This window comes from Cervus canadensis, chromosome 13, assembly GCF_019320065.1.
Source record: "Cervus canadensis isolate Bull #8, Minnesota chromosome 13, ASM1932006v1, whole genome shotgun sequence".
In the NCBI taxonomy this organism is placed as follows: domain Eukaryota; kingdom Metazoa; phylum Chordata; class Mammalia; order Artiodactyla; family Cervidae; genus Cervus; species Cervus canadensis.
In genome coordinates, this window is record NC_057398.1 from 72,026,020 (window position 1) to 72,032,019 (window position 6,000).

A 6,000-nucleotide genomic window follows, 5' to 3' on the forward strand; every position below is an offset into this window, starting at 1 on the left:
TTTTTATGTTAGTTCTAGAAGGTCTTGTAGGTCTTCAAAGAATCATTCAACTTCAGCTGCTTTGGCATTAGTGGTTTGAGGCATAGACTTGGATAATTGTGATATTGAATGGTTTGCCTTGGAAATGAACAGAGACCATTCTGTTGTTTTTGAGATTGCACCCAGGTACTGCATTTTGGACTCTTTTGTTGACTATGAGGGCTATTCCATTTCTTCTAAGGAATTCTTGCCTATCATAGTAGATATAATGGTCATCTGAATTAAATTCACCCATCCTGGTTCATTTTAGTTCACTGATTCCTAAAATGTCGATGTTCACTCTTGCCATCTCCTATTTGACCACTTCCAATTTACCTTGATTTATGGACCTAACATGAATCTACATGGATGTAACAGGAAGCTACATGACTTCCTTCCCTGTAGCTCAGATGCTAAAGATTCTGCCTCAAAGGGAGGAGACCCAGGTTTGATCCCTGGGTTGGGAAGATTCCCTGAAGAAGGGCACAGCAACCCACTCCTGTGTTCTCTCTGGAGAATCCCATGGACAGAAGAGCTTTATGTGCCACAGTCCACGGGACTGCAAAGAGTTGGACATGACTGAGCAAATAACACTACTATGGACCTCATATTTCAGGTTCTTATGCAGTATTGTTCTTTAGAGTGTTGGACTTTACTTTCACCACCATACACATCCATGCTGGTCTTTGTCTCCTCTTTGGTTCAGCCTCTTTATTCCTTTTGGAGCTATTTCTTTGCTCTTCTCCGGTAGCATGTTGACCACCTACTGACCTGGGGAGTTCATCTTTCAGTGTCATATCTTTTTGCCTTTTCATACTGTTCATGGGGTTCTCAAGGCAAGAATGCTGAAATATGTGTGTGTGTGTGTGTGTGTGTGTATTTACTGCTTAACTATTTCATGCAATGTTATTATCACCTAAAAAACAGAGACTTCATCAGCCAATATTTATTTGGCATCCAGGTAGGAACTTTAAGAATACTGGATGTGTCAATAAAAATAAAGAGGCATAAATTGAAAACTCTTTGTTCTTAGGACAGAAAGATCCACCAAGTAAGGCAACTGTGCATTAGCTAATTCCTTTTAAATGGCTTAGAAAGTAGGCTCTTCTTATCCAAAATGTTACCTCAAGTGCGACCAAGTACATTAATATGTGCCCCCCAGAGCTAATTAACTTGTGAGTCATTAAAGAAAGTCTCCAGGCTCTAGTCACATTTCTTAATAAAACCACTTGAAAAAATGCTAATTCAAAGCCCAGGGTCTAATGGAGATAGCAATACTCCAGATAGTAGACAGTTTTATTCATTAATTTAACAATTGTTCATTGTGCCCCCCCCCCCCACTTTGTGCCAGGGGTAGGCCTATTGATCATTTGACACCAGTACCTCCCATGGATGAAATAGCGTGGCATGCTGGCCCAAGGGGAGACTTCCTTCTCTAAAGGAGCCAATCCAGAAGGGTTGCCAAGGGTCACAGATGCTCAATCTGTGCACAGAGCACTACTGTTTTTACTTTTAGGTGAAGTATTGTTTGACAAATATAGTTTTCATCATTTCAGATAAGTGACCAGTCCAAACTTCCAAGAGGGGCTCCCAAATTAATTATTTTTTTCTCTGATGATATCAGCATGCACTTAAAAGACAAATCAGATTCTTTGAGATGTCAGTGGTTTTGGGCTAGGAGCTGAAACGGTATGGCTAGCTATTTCTCATGGCTGAGACCAAACTGTTAAAAAGAAATGTAAGTTTCTATTGTGGATAGTGAAATTTGAAATAAACTCAGGTTTTATTTCTTCATTCCAAACCCAAATCCAGCTGACCACTTTCAAAGTATCTGATTCCCTCAAAGCTCCACCAATTATGGGCAGCAGATTTAGCTTGGCAATATTTACACTGAGGAAGATGAATATTGATGTTTCCTAAGGAAGACTTTTCTACTGTGAAGGACCCACAATGTCCAACATATTTTCAGGATAAGCAGATATAATGTTCAGAGGTTGCAAACCAGTGGCTTGCATGCTGGACCCAGACCTCAATATGCATTGTTTATCTAGGCTCCAAGCCTTCCCTCGGGCCCCAGATCCCATCCTTACCTCTCCTACTCTAGGATATTCTTCCAGCAAATGTCTCCCCTTTTGCATGTATTATCAGTTTTTTTCTCTCAATTGGATCTTTCCTGCAAACACACACACACATACTGTTATTACTCTGATCTTCAGGAAGAAAGAAGTCCTCTCTTCTCCCTTCAGCCACTGCCCAATTTTTTGTTTTCTTTAGGACTCTTCAAAACATTTGTAAATAAGTTCTGGGTCTAATTTTTCTCCTCCTTCTTGAACATATTCCAATTAGGATTTTGCCCCTCCCTTCATCAGTTTCCTAAATCTGCTCTTATCCAGATCATTAATGATGCTCATGTTGCTAATGGTCGTTTCTTGGGACTGACTGCAGCACATGGCCCAGCTGACCACTTCCTTCTTAATGCACTTTCCTCTCTTGGATACAACATTCTCTTTGTTTTTGTTTTTTTATCTCTAGTTTTGTCTTCCCAGTTAGCTTTGCTGACGCCTCTGAATTTCCCCCAACTCTAAAGACCGTGCTTTAGTGCTCAGTCCATTGACCTCTTCCCTTCTCTATCAACACTTAACTTCCCTGCTATAACATCTAATCCAAATTCTATGATTCCTGAAATTATGTGTCCAGTCTGAATCATTCCCCTGAATTCTAACCATATCTACCCAATTGCCTACTTGACAACTCTGCTTGGAAATCTAATGGGCATTTCAAACCTACCAGGTAAAAAAACTGAGCTCTTTTCACCCCACCCTTAACAACACAGCTTTCCCCATTTTGGTAATGACAACCACCTCCTTCAGATTAGGTCAAAAATTCTAGGAGTCTTATTTGATGCTTCATTTTTTTCACACATCTTGTATAGACTCTTTCAGCAAATTCCATTGTCTCTACCTCCAAAGTACATCCCAAGTCTTCCTCCATCTCCCCACCTCCACCCATTCCAGTCTTGTACAAGCAGCCTTCATTTCTGACTTGGGTGCCTGCAGTAGCTTCCCCCCAGATCTCCTAGTCTGTCCTGACTCTGTAGAACTAGGCTCTCAGGGTAGCAACCAGTGGCTTCTTGTCTCCACCAGGATAAAAGCCCAGACCCTGACAATGGCCAACGAGACCCTGTAGGATCCTGTTCTTTCTTACTGCTCTGACCTCATCTCTCCCCAGACTCTTTCTAGGTCTCACTGCTTCAGCTGCACTGGACTCTCTACTCACTAAGCAAGGAATTTGCTCATTTCTTTTGTTTATTGTATATGTCTCCACACTTACACTTTATCCAGAAAAGAGATTGCTGTCTTCTTTATTCACTGAGAAGTCTCCAGAACCTACAATCATGTTTAACACAGTAGGTGCTCAACATATATTTGTTAAATAATGAATTCATGCACAAAGTTTTTTTCAATCAGAAGATTTCTTATAAAATATCATGTTTAATGTTCTCCTTGAAAAGTCAGACGAGGCCCCACCGGGTCTGTGGCTTCCCAGGCTCACAGCCACGCGGGGTGGAGTGGAGACTATTTCCTTTGGCTGGTGAATGCTCTCCACACTCCCCATGTCCTTCATCCAGTTATGACTGTAGGCTGTCAGACTCTACAGTAGCACCCCAGTTCAGTTCAGCTCAGTTGCTCAGTCGTGTCCGACTCCGCGACCCCATGAATCGCAGCACCCCAGGCCTCCCTGTGCGTCACCAACTCCCGGAGTTTACTCAGACTCATGTCCATTGAGTCAGAGATGCCATCCAGCACCAGCAGCGCCTTCTTCTATCCTATTCGTGTTGTCAGGGGAACAATACTTCCTTTACAACAAAGATAATTTTCAAAGTAGCAGGAAGGAAATTAAAAGAAAAAATAATTTTGTTTGTGTATGTTTCATGGATGCTCCAAAGTTCATCTCAGACTGAATGCTCTCTGCCTACTTTCTAGGATCTACTTTCATGATCTTGGTGAAAATCTAGACCCTGACATCCAAACTGTACTTTCAATATGAACTTTCTCCTGAGTTCCAGACTCACATAACCAACTGCTTTGTAAAGAGACCATGAATGGGAATTTTTAAAGCCATCTCAAATCTATCCTGTAAAAATTATACATTCATGCCCGTGTCCAACCAGCAACTCTAACCTCTTCTTCAACCAAAATTTCATTTCCTCTAGTGCTTCTAATCATAATTAATGGCACAATAAGATACCAATCAGCCTGGGCCAGACTCCAGCAGTCATTCTAGAATTCCTCTATTTTTCTTTCATTTTCAACATATATATCATTCACCAAGTCCTATGAATTCAGCCTTCTAGACATCTATTTTTTTTTTTTCCTTTTCTCTTTTACCATACCAGTTTTTTTCTTTTGTAACAATCTGTTATGTTATCTTCTGGCATTGAGTTAACCCTACCCTCGCCCCCACTCTATTTTCAATCCATGCTACAAGCGTTTCCACCTTAAAGGAATTTATTTAAAATCCTACATAGCCTTAACTTTCCACAGACTAGGATTCAGACTTCTGAACATAGCATTCAAGGCACTTCAGGATCTGCTCCCTCTCTACCTTCCCCTTGAATCACTTGCCTCTTTCCTCACTCACCTGATGCTTAAGCCTAGTTGAATTATGTGCTTTCCTCTGTGCTGTACTCTTTGTAACCTCAACCACTAGGTTCTTTACCTAAGGTTCTCTTATTTTAAGATTCAGGTAAGCTGTGATTTGTTTGCGATCTTCCCACCCAGACATTCATAACGCTTTGTTCAGTATTCTATTACAGCACTTAAGTGATCTGTACTTATACTTGACTCTTGAACAATAAACAATTGGTTCCAGGAACCACTGCAAATACCCAAATCTGTGAAAGTTCAAGTCTCATATTTCGCCCTCCACATCCATGGTTTACAGATTCAACCATTCCCAGATTCAACCATCATCTAGTACTGTAGTATTTACTGAAAAAAATTCTATATAAGTGGACCCACAAGGTTCAAACGAATCTTTTTAAATGGCCAGCTCTATTTGCTAACACCACCAGACTGTGGCCTCTCAAGAATAAGGATTAGGAACTAATCATCTTTATGTTTCTTGCAAGTAACTTTCTATTTGTTTAGTGGTGTATGACATCTGATACCTTCAACAAACATGTGAATAAATGGGCAAATGAGTGAAGCTGCCAAGGACCAGAGATTTGATTAAATTCTCTTTCCTTTCATTAGCTCTCTTTCTCAAGGGCTGTGCATATAGCAGCCACCTTTCATGGTCTTGTAATAATAAAATATCAGATCACTTAGCTGGAAATGAGTGGTTAAATATCTCTCAACCCTTTCCAATAGTTTTCCCAGTAGTCATGTACGGATGTGAGAGCTGGACAATAAAACAGACTGAGCACTGAAGAATTGATATCTTTGAACTATGGTGCTAGAGAAAACTCTTGAGAGTCCTTTGGACAGAATGGAGATCAAACCAGTCAATCCTAAAGGAAATCAACCCTGAATGTACTTTGGCAGGACTGATACTGAAGCTGAAGCTCCAATACTTGGGCCACCTGATGCAAAGAGCCAACTCCTTGGAAAAGACCCTGATGCTGGGAAAGATTGAGGGCAGAAGAAGAAGGGAGTGACAGAGGATGAGATGGTAGGATGGCATCACCGACTCAATGGACATGAGTTTGAGCAAGCTCCGGGAGATGGTGAAGAACAGGGAAGTCACAGAGATCTGGGTGTGGTACATAATATGCTCTGTCACAATATACCACAGGGCTGTACAAACAAGGAAGCTCTTCTACCAGGCACAGAGCAGAACAGATCAGTTTTAAGATAGACAAAAACTAAGATAAACTTAAGAGGCAGAAAACATGACAAAGAAAATATACAAGCTAGAGAACTAACTGCATGTCATTTACATGATGCTAATTTATTTTCTGTTTAAAAGTTTCAAAAAGGA